The sequence below is a fragment of the Ambystoma mexicanum genome, chromosome 3p, assembly GCF_040938575.1.
Source record: "Ambystoma mexicanum isolate Mex_15411 chromosome 3p, UKY_AmexF1_1, whole genome shotgun sequence".
Classification (NCBI taxonomy): domain Eukaryota; kingdom Metazoa; phylum Chordata; class Amphibia; order Caudata; family Ambystomatidae; genus Ambystoma; species Ambystoma mexicanum.
Genome location: NC_090925.1, coordinates 810211983 through 810229960, shown reverse-complemented (window position 1 = coordinate 810229960; position 17978 = coordinate 810211983). Strand labels below are relative to the sequence as shown.

Here is a 17978-nt window from a genome sequence, read left to right as displayed (position 1 = left end):
ACACTCTTCTCACAACTAATTGTACAGTCACAATGACTGGTGGCTCTGGATGCAAAATCACTCTCTCCTCACGTTACTCCTTCTCGACTTTAAATCTGTTCGTGTCTTAGCCCCCAGTACCTATCTGACTGCATCTCCATTTACAAGGCTGCTCATGTGCTCTGGCTGCTCCACAAATTACGTGCTCCCATGCTCTACTGTCCCCACACCACTGGAATGCTCTCCCGCTGGTCAATCTCAGCTTCTAGCCAGCAGGAGGACATCCTCTAATCACCCTCTTACACCACCCTGCTCACTCTGCCCATCCCACCCCAGTGCTCAACAAATGTGTATATGTATGTATTCATCCATGAATAAGCTGCAGTGTAGTGACGCACAGGATCAGGTTGGGAATCCAATGGCTCAATATGTTTTTACAATGCGCAACGCAGCATGTTATGTGCTGGATGTTTTGCGAGTTCCACCATCTACATTTAATGGGCCGGGTGAAACATTTGGAGGAACCCTGACATCACAGAGCATTTGTAAAACATGGAAGCTGGGCCAGATCTGTGGTACGTTCTACCTTTTTGCGTGTTTTGGTGTGTGAATATGTGGTTAAGTGCCCATTACTTAAATGTACACTATAATTTATCAATGTCACTCTGTCAACATGTGTCCGCTTTCTATGCCCAACATATTGTCCATGCACTACCCAGCTCACCTTCACCACCGTAACCATTGGCACTGATGTAACGCCACCACAAACACAGACTGCCTCCACTGTCAGATTTTCTGCTCTATGTACAGCACTTCCGGTAGGGGTTTCTGGCAAATCAAACAAAGGTCAAACAAAATTTGCATTAAACCTTCCAGCCAATTGACCCCATATCCAGGCAGTGATGGCTAGTGAATTTGTTGATGGGTGGAGGAGAAATATTTGCTTCTATGGTGCAGAAGTGACTGAGCATAGCGTATGTACCCCAACCAAACAAAGAGGTTCAGAGGAGTTGTCACCCAAGAAAGTCTTAAATAGAATAGTTTTATATTGTGCATTTAACAGGACACGTTCTTCTGAAAAGTTGGATCAGAAATGCGACAAGGTCCTCTGCATGGTTCCGGGAACTGCCAGGGGAGTGACTCACGGTGCTGCTTATCACCCTGAGCCATTGGATGTTGGCCGGCGAGGGAGTGGGGGGGGGGCATAGGGAGGTGTCCCCTGGGAGCATATGAAGACCAAGGTAGCGAGCTGGAGTGGGAGCTCAAGGGTCCCCAGGTTAGAAGACATACATCTCTCGGAGAGCAGAACCAACCACAACTGCGGTCCCCTGTCATCCGTCCCACCATGCTGCATGACCCCACATTGGAACTAAGCCAAAAGGAACTGGGGTTCAATACAATTACAGGAACCTTAGGATCTGACATGCACTTTATGAACAGAAATGAGTGTAATAGAAGACGTTCATAAGCAGGTAAAGTGCTGCCATGATTGTTGGCACATGAGTGTGAGGAAAAGAAATGGTGCCATTGTGGAGTATCAAAAGGCATTATACTTTGTGTTTATAAGAGGCGTGCCGATAAGACACTGCAAGATGGAGTGTGTAGGTATATAGCGCGCAACAAGACGGGGGTGGGTAGTGTTCAGCTTCAGGATGATGTCACCGAAGGCATATATAGCACACGCAGCGCCCGTTGGCTACAGTTCAGTTTTTCCGAGTAAGCTTACGTTTTGAAACCTACAGCACACGTCAGTATTTCCATTGTGAAATATACGAAAATGTCTTTGTCTTTGACAGCGACTACCCCGAAGACAGGGTTTAAAAAGTGTCAAGACTGCGATGCCAAGATGTCGCTGACTGATCCGCATCGAGAATGCTTGTGTTGTTTCGGTGTGGAGCACAAAACCTCAGCCTGTTCAAAATGTCAATCGATGCCCTGGAAAATCTCTGAAGGAGCGTAAGGGGAAATTAGAGGTAAGTAGATCCCCTAAGAAATCCCCATAGACTACCCCGTCGAAGAAACCTTCTTGATGCGAGAGGTGACTCTCCTCGAAGAAAGAAGGCAAACAGTTCCGGGTCAAGGAGTGGCTCCCACCACTTCCCATCGTCGTTGAGGAAGTCGAAGAAGAGGCACCATAGATCGCCTACTTCAGCGTCCTTGTCCAACTCCTCTCAATATCCTGTCCCGCTAAGGCATCCACTCCTGCCTAATGGGAAGCATTCAGGCTAGAAATGCTCAAAATATTTGAAAAGCAGAAACCCTCGACAAGCCATGCTCCTACCGTGCCTTCTAAAGCTGGTAAGGAAAGGGCCTGAGCCAAATATCACGCGTGCCCTGGAACCCGGGATGAAGGCCAGATCCACATCATGAGCAGTGGAGACCTGGACACGATGAGAGATCATCAAAGGATCCTTCGAGTCATAAGTCGAAAGACAAGTCAAGGGCGTCGACACCACCTGCGCCATCGACGACAGCTGTGCCATCGAAACCAGCGGCCCCCATCGACTCCAGTGGCGCCATCAAACCTTCGGTACGATTGAAGTTGAAAACGTCTTTGCCGAAGACATTGATGACACCTCGAGCGCCGAGTTCAAACATTTTGAAGCCTTCTATGCCTTTACTGGAGAAAAGGTTCACTCCTTCACCAAGAAAGGATTATTTTAAATCTCTAACCTCTATTTATGAGGACAATGAGCCATCTGATAATAATGCGCCATTTGGTTTACAGTATGGCACACCAAATGTCCCTGAAAGCTTTATATCAGAGGAAACCAGAATGAAAGACGTATATGAAAATTTGCAAATAGCCAGTGGACACTTCACCAGAATTAGAACTTGGAAAGCTTGAGTCTGATGAACATGCACATGCCTCATACAGGTAGTTGATGACCAGGGTAGTAGATTACCTGGGATGGAGTAGACCTGCCCTCCCCTTCGAGCAGGATGATTTTACAGACATCCTAAATAAAGGTCCTCAAAAGGATCCCATTTTACCTTTCCACACTGTTCTTTAGAAAAGGGCAAGTGCGAATTGGGAAACGCTGAAGTCAAGTCCGGCAGTAAATAAGAATTTGACAAGAAAATACCACCCATCAAGTAGTGACCCCAGCTACTTATCGAAACACCCTACCACAGAAAGTCTGGTGGTGCAGGCAGCAACCGCTACCTCAAAACAAGCAGGTTATCCAACCATCCCATCGGATAGGGATGACAAAAGGCTAGATGCCTGGGGAAGACAAGTATTTTCTGCAGGGAGCATGACTATTAAGGCAGCCAACTCCTCATGTGCCTTGGCAGAGTTTTCATACAGACTTTATATGGGTGCTGAGCATATTCCCGAAGGGAAGAAAGAGATGATTTCTTAGCCATCATAAAGGATTTCAAGGAAGCCATGTCTCTTCAGTCAGGTCTAGATTCTGTTGACAGCATCAGCAGAGGCGCCAAGCACCGTAATTTGCCGATTTACGTGGTTAAGGAAGTCTGGATTTGCACCGGATGTGCAATCTAGGCTCCTTAACATGCCTTTTGATGGGTCTCACCTTTTTGGCAGCAATGCTGACGAAAGCCTTGAGAAGCTGCAGACCTCGAAGGTGGCAGCAAAGTTTTTGGGTGACGCTATTAGGCAGCCTCATCCTTTTCGCCCCAGTGGACCTTTTTGGAGGGGTAGATCGTTTCGCAACTGCTCCTCAGTTGGAAGAGCGATAGGAATGGCTGGTCAAAGAGGCCCAGGACGATTCCCTCGTGGTGGACGAGGGAGAGGTGCAGAGCCCGCTGAAGCAGGGCATCTTTACCAACAGCCACTGCTTCGGCCGCCTCAAAACCTCTCTGAGGTCTTGAATCACGACACCCCAGTGGTAGGCAGACTGTCTCAGCATCTGAAAGAATGACAAGACATTCATTTGAATCCTTGGGCATTAGAAAAAATAGCCCAAGATTACTGCCTTCCCTTCCTTCAGAGACCTCAGAACCATCTACCGGCGAGCCATTCTTTGAGGGGTCCAGATCCGCTCCTTGTGCAGGAAATTTTGACCCTGCTAGAGAAAGGAGCTATAGAACCAGTGCCTGTAGCGGAGAGGAAAAAAGGATGGTACTCTCCATATTTCCTAATCCCCAAGAAGGATGGAGGACTGAGACCCATCTTGGACCTGAGATACTTGAACAAGTTCCTCTGGAAGGACAAGTTCAAGATGATCACACTTTCTCAGATCCTTCAGGCCCTCCGACTCCAGGATTGGATGGTGTCATTGGACCTTCAGGATGCTTATTTTCATGTGCCAATCAGCACAGAAAAACTTGAGGTTCGCCGTTGGCGGTTCTCCTTATCTGTTTCGAGTTCTGCCATTCGACTGACCACCGCCCCGAGGGTGTGCACCAAACTGATTGCAGTGGTGGCAGCAAGTCTCAGGAGAGGGGGGATTCATGTCTACCCCTACCTGGACGATTGGCTGATCAGGGCGCGTTCTCCTGAACAAGTCCTGGGTATTCTCACGTCATCTGCCACTCTCTTAACAGGCTGGCATTCTCCCTCAATTAAAAGAAGTCCCATATGACACCATCTCAAAAGCTCCAGTTCATTAGGGCTGTACTGGATACATCCTTGGGAAAGAGCTTGCCACCCGAGGTGAGGGCTCAAGACATTATGCACATGATCTCCAAGTTTCAGAGTGCCCAGCGGCTCTCAGCCTTCGAATTTTTGAGGTTGCTCGGCCTCATGGAATCCTGCATTTTCCTGGTGCCAGAGGCTCGCCTGAGAATGAGATCCCTTCAATGGGCTCTCAGGACACAATGGTCTCAATTCTCGGGCAACATGTCAGACCTACTTTGGGTTCCAAACAGTCACACAGGATCTCCTGTGGTGGGCATGCGAGGACAACATTCAGAAGGGAGAACCCTTTTGGCAACCATGGCCGGCGATAACAGAAGCAACGGACACCTCACTTATGGGGTGGGGAGCCCACGCCAACGATCTGACAATCAGAAGCTGTTGGTCTTCATCGGAGCCCAAACTACACATCAATCTTTTGGACCTGAGAGCAATCAGAGTTTCTGTTCGGGGAAAGAATGTCCTGATAATGACAGACAACAGGGTGGCCATGTACTACCTCAACAAGAGAGGAGATGTAGGGTCACTACCTCTGTGCAGGGAGGCAATGCAGCTTTGGTACTGGGCAATTCAAGAAGAAATCTCCCTGTCAGCCGTTCACCCAGCCGGTGAGGAGAATACGGCGGCAGACACTCTGAGCATGCAGAGCACAGTCTCCCACGAGTGGGAACAGCTCATGAAGTGTTTCAAGACATTGTCACCCTTTGGGGAACCCCTCAAGTGGAGCTGTTTGAAACCAGTGCAAACAGGAAGTGCAAACTGTACTGCTTAAGGGAAGTTCCGACAAGAGGAGCTCTAGGAGACGTGTTCGTAGTGCACTGGGAGTTTCCACTCCTATACGCGTTTCCTCCAGTCCCCGTCATTCCAACCGTGATCAGGAGGTTGAGAAAGTTTGGGAAAAACATGATCCTAATTGCCCCGGATTGGGCTAGAGAACATGGTACCCGGCCCTTCTGGACAAGTCCATCTGCCCTCCAATGCGTCTTCCACAAAGAGAGGACCTTCTCTTGCAAGAGGAGTGTCGGGTTCTCCATCCAGAGTTCAAGACACTCAGCCTTCATGCATGGTTTCTAAGAGACTGAGATACAAGGATTGGGACCTACCGGATGACGTAATGGAGATTTTGCTTTTGACCAGAACGCCAGCAGCAAAGTCCTTGTACCGCTGCCATTGGGACACATTCTGCAGCTGGTGCAGGGACTATATTGTAGACCCTTTCCTTTGCAAAACACTGGAGGTGTTATCATTTCTAATGTACCTAGCCAATCTGGGGCTCCAAGTTAGGATTAAAGGTTATTTAGGCGCGCTATCCATCTTCGAGCACTCAAATGAGGAAACTTCATATTTTAAGATTCCTTTGGTGATACAATTTCAGAAGGGACTCACTAATGTGTTCCCTCCATCTCCTTTTCAGGTTCCCGTTTGGGACCTCAATCTGGTGTTAACATTTCTTATGTGTGCACCATTTGAACTGGAGTTGTCCCTTAAGGTTACTAACGTTCAAAACCATCTTGTTGGTAGCACTAACTTCAGCCCGTAGAGTGAGTGCATTGCAGGCACTATCATCTAAACCCTCCTTTACAGTATTCCACAAGGACAAGGTCGTCCTGAGGGTTAAGCCTTCATTTTTGCCGAACATCATTTCAGATTTTCATGTAGGACAAAAGATTGTGTTACCCACTTTCTATCCTCCACCTCATCCTGGCAAGTATGAAGAGAGGTTGCACAGATTAGATCCATGTAGAGCTCTAAGCTTCTACATTTCTAGATTGTCCAAACTTCATCTGGATGATCAACTATGTATAGGTTATACAGGTGACAGGCTGGGTCAGGCTGTAACAAAGCAGACCTTATTGAGATGGATTATTCTAGGAATTTCAGAATGCTACAGGCTGGCGGGCAAAGATCCTCCAGAAGGCTAGATGGCCCATTCCACCAGGGGTATGGGTACTTCTTCTGCTCTGCAAAGAGGTGCTCCTATTAAACATATTTGTGAGGCAGATACGTGGTCTACAATACACACTTTCACAAAGCATTATTGCCTTGATTCTTCCCCAAGTCCGGATGGAAGCTCTGGAAAAGCTGTCCTCCATTATGTTCATGGAAACCATTGATACCTAAATTCATACTCCCTCCACCAAAACAAACACTGCTTTGGGAGTCTATCAAAGATGAGGAATACATGGGAGGACACAATCCATTCGAAGAACAAGTTACTTACCCGTAGTAACAGTCTTTCGACTGGATGTTCCTCCCACAAATTCCTCATCGCCCTCCCAGCCTACCCGCAGTAGAATTTCCCATGCTATTACAGCTTTAGCTCCTTCAGAGACTAGTACGGTCAAACCTGTGTTGATGCAAGTAGATCTACTGGAGAATGGCACGAAAAAACAGAACTGAAGTCGATGGGCGCTGCGCGTGCTATATATGCCTTCGATGACATTATCCTTGAGACGGGGACATCGAGTTGACTGTATCGACGCGCAACGCCATGTGCCGACATTTCTTTTCCGAAGCAGCTGAAGCTGGATATTGAATATCAAAGATGAAAGATGAGCAATACGTGGGAGGAACTTCCAGTCGAAAGAACGTTACTAGGGGTAAGTAACTTGTTCGTCTCAGCCAGACCGAGAAGGGCAAGCAGTAGACAGTTTTACTTTGATAAGGGGCCTGGGAAGCAAGGTTACAAGCATGAGGTAATGAAATTCTTATTTGTAAGTTCACATGAAATGTTTACAAAGGCATAGTATTTCTGGCTCGGCGGTTCGGTGGGCCAAACTGGGATACTCTGTTGGTTTATTTTCTTGCATTTGAATGAAGAATAAACTGATTCTGTAACCTATTGCTGTCAAAATTGGAGTCTGGAGTTTGTTTGCTTCCACGTAACTCAGAGAGCCAGCACCAGTGCCAACGTTCTAAACCTGCAGACAGTGACCCATGACAACAGTCCTAAGCCTAGTTGTAAGCAAAGCTAGTGGAGAATATGGAACCCCAAACTTCGCCAACATCCTTGATAAGTTTGTAACCAGTTAGTCCCTCAATGGCATTTGCAAAGCTGACCTCCGTTCCACTAGTTTCCCTCCTGCAAAAATATGTCGAAGGAGAGGCCTCAAAGAATGCTTACAAAGTGTTTGAGAGTATAACATAGGTTACACAATGGGCAAGACCAGATGCCCCCCATTATATATATATATATATATATGCTCCTCACCTTACAGAAGAACTCTAGCTAGCGTACCAGGTTCTTAATGTCAATGGACAGACCAACTATGACATCCTCACAAATTGAATTTTTAGGAGGTTTTCACACTCGAAGTAACATCATCAACATCTAAGAGATGTTCATCTGTGCCACAAGAGAATCCCGATCAGATGTCATACGGGATTACATTCTTGGTTCCAAAATGGGTGAGACGAAGACGGTGGAAGAAATAAAGATAAACTGTTCCTTGAAAAGTTTATAGCCTTCCTTCCGGCCTCGCTGCAAAGACTTATGAGATCACTAGATAGACCAACTCTGGAGCTGGCTATAAAAAATCCTACTGGAAATCCACTGGATCAGACACTCCAACCTGCAAACCAGGTCTAGCACCCATCCAAATTGACATCATGGCTGGACGGTGCCCACACACACATCTAGAGAGCAGACCTAGGAGCATGACTCTTACAGTCATTCCACTGCAACAGCACCCAAACCCATGTCCTGATGAGTGTGCCCAGGAAGTCTCAAACTAGCAGCAAATCTCTAAAGGTAACTGATTATATCGCATCATTCACCAATCCGATGTTATACCTTTGTGTAATTAGGGCACTGCTTTGTACTACCAGGACCAGAACTGATTTACAAAAGCTATTATGACCTCAAAGAACGGATGATCCCAATAATACTGGTGGTTAGAGCCAGTATACAAAATGGCTGAAACTGGCAAAGAAGCAGAAATCTTGGCCAAAGGTTGAGGATTTGGCATTGGCATTTGTGCACCCAGTTTGAAATATGGATCACCCAGATTGTAGAGAACTATGGCAACAACACTAATAGTTGGAATTAATCCTGTCTAGTATAGTGAATAACTGAATATACCTAGCTATTGAGCTTCTACCATGTGCTAAAGAATCTTACATCTTATTCCCCATCTCCTGCTCTCACCCTTCATGATTGTCCGTGCCCAACATTGGGTATGTACACCTGCTTTGTTAACGCTTATCTTGTATATATTTTTGAACGGCTATGGCTGTACTTAGAATAAATCACCTTGCACATCTCCAATGGCTTCATCTTTATATATTCTCATATGTTGCTATGGATTCACAAATGGAACTTTGAATACTGTTCTCTGCAATTTAGGTCTACTTGCGCATTACAAGTGCACTCCACCATCTCTACTGTCTATTACCTTGCAGGCATTGAGGGGAACCTCTTGTGTACTTTTTGCTGCATCTTGACGAGATTTTAGGAAGTTGAGCGCACCTCGCATAGTTATCCCCCCACTTCTCTATTTCCATAATAAATGCATCTTGGCTGCATCCAATAATGCCAGTATTACCATTGTAACAACACTCATGTTGGCTAAGCCTAATAATGCCAGTATTGTTACTGTGTGAAGAAAAAGTCATGCTGGCGATGCCAATATATGGCAGAGTCACGAATTAAAAAACTCGCTAATGTTGTCTGTACCAATGTTTCCATGTATTGTCACTTTAAAAACACAATCATGGTGCCTGAGACTAATAATGCCAGTATTCCCACTATGGAATTACAGAGGTGGTTGTGCCTTACAATGCCAGTAATCCCAGTATATAAACACACTCATGATAGCTATGACTAATAATGCCAGCGTTGCCCATTTAAGGGCACACTTCTCATGGCTGTGACCCATAATGTAATATTGCCTCTGTAAGTCGACCTCGGCCAGTTATTCCAAAGGGCCATGCAAGGCTAGGGAAGCAAAATGCCTCACAGCATTCATGTGCCATTAGTCACACTCAGGCTGGGGTACTAGATCCCACCTCAAAACAGGCTGAGCAGTGTGCCGCCAGCAACTCTCTGCAGCTAAGTGAGTGAAGAGCTGTCAGTAGGTTTGCCCCCCTCTAGCCTCTACTCCTCGCTCAACCTTGGCCACATCAGTCTTTATACTCAGATTTTCTGCCCCTCTCTGTGTTGCCACACGTGAATTTAGTGTGCAGGAACGATTTTCTGTCCAAGATAAGAGCGGATAACTTCCACACCAGTAATAGATCACTGATCCTGACTGCTAGGCTCATTCATTATGCAATACAGAGGTCCATGGACTGACCCTTAGTGGACATTGACAGGGAGAGTGATGGTGTCAGAGGTTTGCGAGTTGCAAGAGATTTTAAAGGATCGTCCTTTCAGGCAGGAGGTGATGCAGGCAATAGTAGGTTCATGAAACGCAAGGTCATGGAGCGTGAGGAGGAGAAAGGAGTGGTCGACAGTGTCAAAGGCAGCATAAAGTTCCAAAAGGATGAATATAGGCGAGAGCCCTGCTATAGAACAGCACACAGTACTCATTTGTCTGTGACTGGCAGTATGTTTCGAGATACTGGTTCATGCCATTAATGGCTCAGAGGATTTACCTGACACTACTCATAAACTAAGAACCTCTGCCTCTTATAATATAACCAGTGTTTATATTCCAATCAATACCTCTGGCACTACATTGGTGTAGAGGGACATCAGCGCTAGCAAGACTGAGCTCCTCAATGCATAGTCAACAAAAAGGATGGACCAGTTTTCTGCTACTACCAGGAGGATTTTAAGAGACTGACAATACTAATCCCCCACTAGCATAAATAAGGTCTCCAGATCATATGTGATCATGTGCCAGACAAATGTTTTCCCAATCCCTGCTTGGGTTTTTCCAAGCCCAGGTCTCGGGTTAAGTGGATTTGTGTCCCATTCTAAGAACCTCTACTGGGTAACATAGAAGAACCACGAACCACTGTGGATTCCCTTACACTACAGCCCACACTGGGTGACACCTTCTACTTGGGTGGCCATTCTGCGTACTGTGTGCTCTCAGGTGCATAATGTCCTACACAGCCCACATCTTGCCCAATGTAGCACCCCACTCAAAGGCCTCCCTGAAAGCCTACTGGTTATGGAACATCAAGATCATTGGGGGCCGTGGGGTCCAGAGAGAAAGGTGAGCTGCTCTTAAGATTCCTCCTACACTCTCATGACTGATCTTCAACCTCCTGTCCCATTTCACCCTTCTTGTGTGAGAAGATGCACAAGACACTGCTCCTAAACTGAGAATCTCTTTCCAAGATCACCTCTTGTGGGAATTTAAGCAAGGTTAATGTGCCCATCAAGGCCTCATGAACGTTGTATGGATGGACCTCAGTGCCAGCCCTTTTGAGTACCCCGTGGCATAGCCAACAACAACATGGCTGAGCCCTTCGTCCGCTGCTATAGGGAACATCTATGGGGCCCAAAAAGTCAATTGCCACTTGTGAAAATGGCACCCCAATGGCAGATATGACCAATAAGGGAGGCCTAGACTTCCAATCTGCCTTTCCCCGAACCTGGCATCGTTTTTATTTTAGTTATTTATTTATTGGGTATTTATAAAGAGCCTTTACAGCAAATGGTTTTTCAAGGTGCCAGAAGACAAAAAAGGGAGCGGGTGGGGGAACAGGGAAGACAAATAACAATAACGGTCCTACTAGGCCTTGTGTCCTTCGGATTGTGCAAGTGCAGTAACAAGAAGTGCAAGGGAGAGGGGAGTGGGGAGGGGGAGAGTGCTGGTCGTGGCAGAATGTGATAGTGCTAGGGTGGGAAGGGAAGTGCAGGGCAGAGAGGGGAGAGTGCAAGTGAAGGGGAAAAGGAGGGAGGGAAGAGGGACCAAGGGGCTAGGCGAGTGCTAAGGGGAGGCCAGGTGGGCAAGTGCCAGGGAGTGCAGGGAGTGAAGATCCACATGCTAAGTGCAAGGGCAGGGGCAGACTGGGTGGGGAGGGCCTGGTGCCCTGTAGGACTCACAAGGAACCAGGCAGTCAGTCAATGCAGCAAAATGGGACGTTAGCAGGGAAGGGGGAGAGGGAAGGAAGAAGAGAAAAGGATGGTCTTGAGGAGCTTCCAGAACTTAAGGAGATCCAGCCCAAGCCTGAGAGGGGCTGGGAGACCATTACAGAGGGAGCCTCCTGCAGAAGAAGGAGGTCTACCCACACTCTCTGCTTGGAAAAGCATCTGATCTGCAGAGAGTTGGAGCTAGAAGACTGAAGGGATCTAGCAGGGAGGTATTTGGGGAGAGAGGGTTGGATATAGCAGGGGTCCCAGGCCCCAGAAAGCTGCCTGGATGATGCAGAGGATCTTGAACTTGATCCTCACAGCAACCGGGAGCCAGTGGAGAGATTTTAGGGCTGCAGAGATGCACTCCCTGGAGTTGAGGCCCAGGATAAGTCTCACAGTCCTAGTCTGAATTAGTTGGACAGCCGGAGGATAGGGGAAGATTGAGGAAGAGGCTGTTGCAGTAGTCCAGCCTAGAGAGGACCAGAGCTCTGGAGACATTGAGTTTCTGTGGAAGGTGAGGAAAGGGAGAATGCCTCTGAGGAGGTGAAGCTGATAGTGGGCCTTCTTGGCAAGGTCTACGATGTGAGTAGATGAGGAGAGAGAGGAGTTCGAAGCTTGGAGCTGGAGGTAAATGCTGCCAGACTCATGATTGGGCGGACCCTTAAATGCAGCGGTAATAGTCTTACCGCCGCATTTAAGAGTTACCGCCCAACTCGTGAAAGACAGACACCTGGCCCTTCTCTATCTAAGTTTGTTTTGGCACACATCCTGCCACCACCTTTCACACCGTTCAATAAACTCAGCCTGAATAGGTCACTCAGGCTATATTTCCTCACTATACATGGCTTTGTACAGGCTACTCCCAGGTAAGGCACCACTCTGTCTCACCACAATTTCAATGAAGTCAAGGCATGGAACAAACTCTTTAAATAACCTTTTAACATTAAGGTGCAAGACTTGTTTCAATTTCACCAAACTAGTTTGGCCATTCCACTCCATTCTCTTTCCTTCTGTTACCAACAACATTCACCTTTATACACAGGCTATTCTTGACTGTGCCATCTTGGCTCATGGTTGGCAGTCACAGTATTAAAATTATGGAGTTTGTCCGGGTGTACAATATATACGAGCACCCTCGGTGGGTGCAAGAGACAATCAGGTTGCTCCAAACACAGGCTGAATCTATGGTTGCATGCCTGCATTCGGAGCAACCAAGTGCTCTGCGCACCTGCCCTCCACCTGGCGCTGCTGCCCCCCTCCTCTGCCTCCCGTCCCCAAATCCAGCTCCTGAACACACCCCACCACGCCTCTCCTTACCTCAAAAGGTCTCCTGCGCCAGTTGGGCCGCACAGTCAGCTTTGTTTCCTGTTCGAGCCTCACCTTCCATTTCCATGGCAACCTTGATTCCCCCCCCCCCCCCAGTGGGCTGCTGTGAACAAAACAATGTGGACAGGGTTTTTATTTTTCTTTAATTGCTATTAGCACCTCAAGGGTTTGCCTCGAGGTGCTAATAGCAATAATCCCCTGTTCTGCGGGCTTCACCGGCCCGGTAACAGCGTAGGGCCATTGTTAGTTAACGCAGGGCACCAGTGCCGTTAACGGGCAGGTGAAGCACAGGATTATTGCTAAAGAGATGCTCTGGAAAATAAGCCACCCACCTTCCAGGATTCCCTGAGCACACTCTCAAACCCCTCATATATCCACATTACATCGCGCACTAAATTACAACTCTCTGACTCAGCTTTGGAAGGACAATCCAATGACCACAGCACTTTAGGATATATCTGCCTCCTCCCTTTAGCAGACCTATGGTCTACCTATCACAAAGCATTCTTTCCCCACAACATCCATCCTTCCCTTGCACCCTCACTCCCTCTGTTTGTAGCATCTCTTTCTCTCTTTCCCATTCTCCTATCGTTATCTCCCACTCATTAATTCCACTCTCAGACGAGGCAGCTTGAAGAGGTAGCTTGGGTGGTGGGAGCCAGTGGGTTCCTATTAAGCAGCTTGATGTAACTTCAACAAAGGAACTTATGAAGAACTTACCTGAAGTGTCCCGAAGTATTCTATATAAGAATATCCCTCATTAATGTTCATGAGGAAAATTGTGCATACATTTAGAATCATTGTATGCAGATTTATCTCATCAATATTAATGAGGGGTATCCTGAAAACCCGAGGCCTGGAGTTGGACAACCCTGCTTTATTACAATAATGTATGTACATTCTCTAAATGAAAAAAGAGAAAGAACAGTTCTCTTCAACCTCCTCCCCCCTGTAACTCTTGCCAATGTGAGAATTGTCAGCAAGGCTATTATGCGTTTCTTATAAATACTCGCTAGTATTCACTCGTTGCTCCTATCCAACTACACGAGGAGCCGCTGGTGGGAAGAAGGATGGTAGATGGGGACATAGGAATTGAAGGGAAAAAAGTGGAGCTTTGCACACAGATATTTCAACAAAGCTATATCACCCCTCCCCCCCCCCCCCCCCGACTCCCTCCTCTCTCGCCCTGTTCTCAGAACTGTGCTCTGGAACATTGCCATCACACAATGCCTTTATTGTTTGGGCATTATGACACTGGGCTCTGTACAGGAGAGGAGACATATTAACCATTAGTACCCGACGAGGGTCCATCAGAATGTAACAAACAATCTGATTGGCCCTCGCCGGTGCTTTAGCCGACCGAGAATCCCTCGAATCCCTCGAATCCCACTACATTCCTTCATATCCCCTGCGAGGGCGTCTGGCAGCCACTCAGCCGGTGAGAAGGCTCGAACGGGGTTATCCCTGCTCCGGGCCACCATACGGCTGGAGGCTGTCATCTTCCCCCGCCGGGGATCGAGGTGTTTTCCATGCCCCCACACCCTGCAATCTAAACAATTCCCTCCCTGCCCTCCCAACCCCACTTACCTTCTTTTTGGTCCATTTCGGGAGCGGACGCGCTGGGAACACTTCTGTCCCACTCGCGTCCACTCCCGATACCCGCAATGGAAGGGAAGAAGGGACTACATTGTTTTTGTTTACTTTTTTTCTATTTTTTTCAATGGCCGCCTTGGAAATGGAAAACGGACTTTGTTTTCCCTTCCGTTTTCAGCCATTTATTTTACTTTTTTTTTTTTTTCTGTTCCGAAACGCATTTCAGAACAGAAAAAAATACTTTTAGTACCTCGGTCTTATGTGCTGGGATACTAATAGCAATAAGCCCCTCGCTGCAGGGTCATTGCAGAGTCAGGTAAAACCCCGGGGCCTGTAACTATGGGCCCCAGGGCTTTACCTGACTCTGTAAGGCCCTCGCGGCTCGGGGCTTATTGCTTACATCACTTCAGCTTGACCTCTCATGAACCTCTCGATAGAGCTGGGGGACTGAGCACGAGCCCCACCCACTGCTCACCATCACTTATCGAGGAATGTTTAAAAGCCTGGCTGCCTGACTTCCTGACCCTCCAGGACAGGAGGAGCACTACACTTCCTGGTATGGCGTTGTGGCGAAGGGGGCAGCAGAGATTGGACTGGAAGATCATTTGAAGGATGCTTTCTGCTTCATAAGGGAAATGCCAGAGTTCTACTCTGGCCAAAGCCCTGCTCTCTTCCCCTCCCTGAGAGCACCATTCCCCCGTAGCGCCTCCTACGCCTGGACTGCCATCCCCTTTTCTCTTCCCCTGCCGCCCCCTAGCACCATTCAAAAATACACCAGAGCCGTTCCTCCCACACACCTTCAGTGCCACTATCTCTCTTTCACTTCCGCAGCATCCTCGATTGCCCCATCCAAAAATACAGTGGTGCTGTCCTTACTCCCTCACTTCGCCCCCATCTCGTTCTGCACTGGCCCCCGTTTTCTGTAGTCGTTTCACTGGTTCGACCCTCATCTGGGACTTGGAGCCAGGCCAGACCCTCTGGCTCGGCCCTCCCCTCACGTTACATAGATCTCCCTATTTTAATTGGTTTTTTATAACGCGCTAAATACCGAAGAGGTTTCTATGCGCGGACCCAGGATCCAAGCCTGTGTTGATCGGCGTCCCCTTGCTCCCAAGACAAGGGCATTGCCACTGAGGTACAGGGCCGGTCTTAGACCAGATTGCACCCCAGGCGGGACGCACCGTTGGCGCACCCCACCCCAAAAAATGACAACAAAAATGGTATGTTACAAATGTTGTTAATAGGGCACTCAATAAAGAACTAGATGGAAATGGAACACAAAATGCATACATTCGATACTAAGTGACAGTCTTAGAATGTCACCTGTATTATGTGTCCAAAAGGTAACTTTTCTTGACTTTGACATTGCAAATTCCAAGCATCACACATTTCTAACAACCAGACATGTGAACATGTGCTTAAGTGCCTAATTTACAGACTGGTCTCTAATGCCAAAATCACTGCAACGTGTATGATCCTGGACGCATTATTTTATATTACTGTGAGTTATCTGTCAAAATTTGAAGAGCCTAGAAATGACTCAGTTCTTATTGTACCATGCATGCCAACATTATCCATTCTATTAGGGAGATGCTAGCCCAGTCCTGGATTTTACTTGCCATTCTTGGACCAGTAGTCCTGGATTTATAATGTGGAATCCAGGGATACAAGTCCCAGAATGCAAAGTTAAATGCAGGACTGGCCTATTATCCCTGGACTGGAATAGACATGTTGGCCTACATGGTGTACACTATTAAAAGAAGGCTCCTTCATGGTATTTTGTTTTATGTATACGTCAGCTGTTTAGAGTACCAACTTTGATTTGGTGATACTGTATGTGTTCTTTGTAAAGTGTTTTGGTGAAAGCTCTATATGAACAACATATCATTATCATGACTGTATTTGTGAAACTTCCCTACCAAACACTGTGCTCCCGTACAAGGTGTAGACAACCCATTATAAAATAGAGACACCCACACTGTAGATTGATGCCCACTCTACTCAAGCAGGCCTGGCTGAAGGTTTGTGGAGGCCCATTTCAACATGATGGTTGCCCCCTGCTTAGAGCGAAAACAGTCTGCAGCACTTGTGGGGTGCATACATTACAATGGTGACAAAGATAGGGTTAATAGCCGCCGATTATCATGAGATGGTCAGCCGCCAGGGAGCTTAAATATGAAATGCCCACTGAAGAGGTCTAAACCCTCCTTTGTCAGCAAATGGCTGATGTGGAAAAACCAGTGTTAGAAGGCACTGAGGTGATAACACTTCGGTACATCCTGTGGGAAAAGAAAACGTTTGGAATGGAAGCACAGTGGCAGCATGGATTATACATTGTGTTATATTTTATGTTTGTATGGACGGTAAGGATCGTGGGGTGCAACCAAAATCTTACCCAATCAATAAACACTGTATGTATTGTGTATTGCCAATCCCATCAGCTCCAGCTAGTGTCACTCTTGTCAGACGGCTTCACTGGGACTTGACCTCTTCTTGAGTCCTGCCCTGACTGCAACTGCTGCTCCTGTGCCTGGGTCTTGATTTTGCGAGCCTGTTTGCGATTAATCTCTTTAGAGTGTCCGGTCACTGCTGTCCGGCCAAAGTATGAGCTGCCTGAAAAGCCCAGCCAGCCAAACAATCACCCCCTGACTGCAGCGCATGCACTGAGGAGGAGGCACGTGCGATCAGGCCTGTACGTGCCTGAAGAACTGATAAGCAACAAATGTTGCTTTTCAGTAGGATCATAAAAATGCCAAGGAGACCCGAGGTGTACTGCTAGCCAGATTTTTGCCTCTGAGTCTGCTTTCGAGCAGCACGTTGTTTTTATTGTACATAGGTAGTAAACGTAGTGTACGTAACAAATTTAGCACAATAAAGTTAAATGATGCAGCACCAAGCATCAAGCATTTTGCATGGTGGTGGTGTTGGAGACGTTTTGGAGGAGTTGAACAAGCGCCCCCTAGAGCCTGGCACATCAGGCATACCCCTGCACCGCCTGATGCAAACACCGGCCCTGCTGAGGTATACTACCCGTACAACGCCTAGGCAACCAATGTATGCACACCGCGAAAGCCTCTCAGTTCCCAGTAGAGCAGGGCAGAGGCGTTGCTAGGGGGGGGAAATGAGAGGGCTATAGCCCTGGGGCTTTTGGCTGTAGCCCCATATAGAAGCTCAGGGACTACAACCAAAAGGCTATAGCTAGCCCTGAATCCCACCAGTCCCGACATTAGTTTAGCCCCTGATCTTTTCTAGACCTAGCAACACCTCTGGAGCAGGGTCATACAGAAGTTCAGTGCACAAATGATGTTGTCCCACTTCTCAAAAATGTTCTAATTCATGGTTTTATTGCAAGTGCAGTGCTGGGATGCGGTGTCTAGTCAAATGGTCGACAGACAAATGGTCGACACAATTTGGTCGACAGGTCAAATGGTCGAATTATTATTTTAT

The 17978-nt window shown here is 47.3% G+C and overlaps 1 protein-coding gene across 3 annotated transcripts in view; it reads left to right on the top strand.

The window, feature by feature from the left end:
- LOC138580918 (uncharacterized) overlaps positions 1 to 17978 on the top strand; it is a 500340-nt gene that overhangs the window by 297446 nt on the left and 184916 nt on the right. The gene's annotated exons all lie outside the window — the stretch shown is intronic.